This window comes from Centruroides sculpturatus, unplaced genomic scaffold, assembly GCF_000671375.1.
Source record: "Centruroides sculpturatus isolate CEXI.00-Female unplaced genomic scaffold, Cexi_2.0 scaffold467, whole genome shotgun sequence".
Taxonomy (NCBI): Eukaryota; Metazoa; Arthropoda; class Arachnida; order Scorpiones; family Buthidae; genus Centruroides; species Centruroides sculpturatus.
This window is the reverse complement of record NW_019384682.1, coordinates 170,969-173,709: the sequence shown is the minus strand read 5'-3', so window position 1 is coordinate 173,709 and position 2,741 is coordinate 170,969.

Below are 2,741 nucleotides of genomic sequence, written 5' to 3'. Positions count from 1 at the left end.
ATGATCGATTTAATGACTAATTAATAACGAAGTTATATTAAATAATTAATTTTTCTATCTAAATTTCATTCTTATAATGAAAAATAATAATATTTATAAGTAAACTTTTTAATTATTTGTTTACGAATAAAAATAGACCCTGATATTTTCAATTTAATAAAGATATATAAATATAAATGCACTTGAATTACTTTATTTTATTACATAAATTTTATTATTAAAATGTGTACTGTTAGTCTTTGAATTTTAAGTACAGAAATAACATAATTGTTATAGATGTTAAGATAATAACTATGAAATTAAACATTACAATTACATGCCATAAAAACTCAAAATATTATTAATAAGAACAATATTATTGCTAAATCATTACAGCTTTTTATGTCTAGAATTAAGAATTACCAGTTCAGATATCAGTAAACGTTACATGTTTAACTATATCATTAATTTTTCTTAATGTAATACTATGATATAATGTTTACATTTATGTAATACAAGTTTTAATTAATATTATGTGTAATATATTTTAAATTCTTAACAGTATTCTTGTTAATATTCTGATATTTTGACATTTTAATAGCAGCAAAAATTTAAAAAAATATATTAAATAGGCCAACTTTATAAAAATAAGTGAATAGAATTTTTTGTTAAAAACAAATTTTCATAGCTTTTGCCAAATTTTTGTAACATCGCTTTCTTTCGAACTTCTTTAACAATATATTTTTTATATAAGCCTAAACAAAATTGTAAAATTAAAATTTATAAATCTTTACATGTAACTTAGTGTATTATTTTCTTTTATTTTAATTAGTAGAATTTGAGATTTATCGAAAATATTTTATATCCACTAAACTAAATTACTCAATCTTACGTAAACAATTTGTTAAATTTTGCAGCTAGATGAAATTCATAAGAAATTCTTATGAATTTCAACTGGTTAATTCGTAAGATTTTCTTAATTTAATCAATAAGCGAATTTCATATAATTATAAATGTTATAATAAAAGACGTTGTAACACTTAATAATTTTCTCATATTTGTAATTTTGTAAATTAATTTAACACGATAACATTATTGCATTTACATCTCCATTGTAACAATAATAATATTTTCATTATAATTTATAATAATTTGTTTCGTTATAAGTTAATTTCCTATTTTAAACAATTCTGAAACTCGTAGAAATGATGTGGAATATAAACAAATTAATATATTTTATCAACTGATTCTGAATTAAATGAAGCTAAAATTCTAATTCTTTAATTGTATTTGAATAATACATTGATTTTTTATAGACTACCTTCATAACATTTCTTTTCAGTTCACTAATGTTATATTAAGTTCAATTCCCAGAAGTAATTTCTTTCAACATACTTATTCAGATGGTTTATTCGCATATACTATGCAGTTATATAAACTACACAGGCTTATTTCATGATGGAAATGACAAGATTTATTCTAAAGATTATCTGCTTTTTAGATTCAAAAAAATACATTAAAATAATATTGATAAAACTTTTATATTTCTTAATATTTGAAAATAGCCGGACAGATGGCCGAGGCTGTTAAAGAGTTAACCTATCTCTCTGGGAAGGATCTGGGTTCGAATTCGGGCAACTCAAAAAATCTCAGAAATTTTTCAGAGGTTATCTTTCCCCCCAAAATGGGGGGGTTACCCGGCTGACCCTATTATGAACCTGGAGGACCCACGATACACTTGAAAACAAATACACTCTCAGTGTCCACTGGGAGAAAATAATAAAAAAACCAAAGATAAAAAACTTTATATTTTTAGTTTGTCATTTATTTCATTTTTTAAAAATATAGGATAAAAAATTCTCTTTTTCCCTTGTTACAATTTTTTTAAGAGCAGACACGACAAATGTAACTTGGCCTCAATTTTTGTGTGCTTGTCATTGTTTTGCAATTCTTCAAACTTAAGATATATATATATATATTCCCTTAAATCCAAGCTATTCTCTGAAAGCAAAAAAAAAAAAAAAAAAAAAAAAAACGGAAGGTTGCGGATGAGCACAGGCATTTCCAAGAAAAGTGGAAATTTGATTATTTTTTCACTTTCGTCAAAGAAAAAGCTGTATGCTTAATATGCTCAGAGACTGTGTCGACATTAAAAGAATATAACATAAAAAGGCATTACGTTACAAAACATGAACAACAATATAAAAACGTAACAGAACAACTCCGGATAGATAAGTTTAATCAAATGGAGAAAAACTTTGGAAAACAAAAGGCTGTTTTTAAAAATCAAGCTATTTTATCAAATACGGCAGTAAAGGCTAGTTTTGTTGTCAGTCAAATACTGGCAAAAAAAATGAAACCCTTTGCGGATGGAGAGATGATAAAAGAATGTCTGACTGCTGTTGCAGAAAATAGCATTTCCTGATAAAATAAATATTATTTCAAACATTAGTTTATCAAGATTCACCATTGCAAGGAGAATTGAAGACTTGTCGGAGAACATAGCAACAACGCTTCGTGAACGCATTGCAAAATTCGAATACTGTTCTTTGGCACTTGATGAGAGTTGCGATATTAGCGATACAGCACAACTGGCTATATTTTTACGTGGTATTGACACCAAATTTAATATTACCGAAGAATTGTGTTCACTGATTCCAATGCAAGGGACTACAACCGGCAAAGACCTGTACGATGAACTAAAGTCTGTGTTGGAAAATTTTTCAATTTCATTAGAAAAGATTATTGGTATATCGACAGAT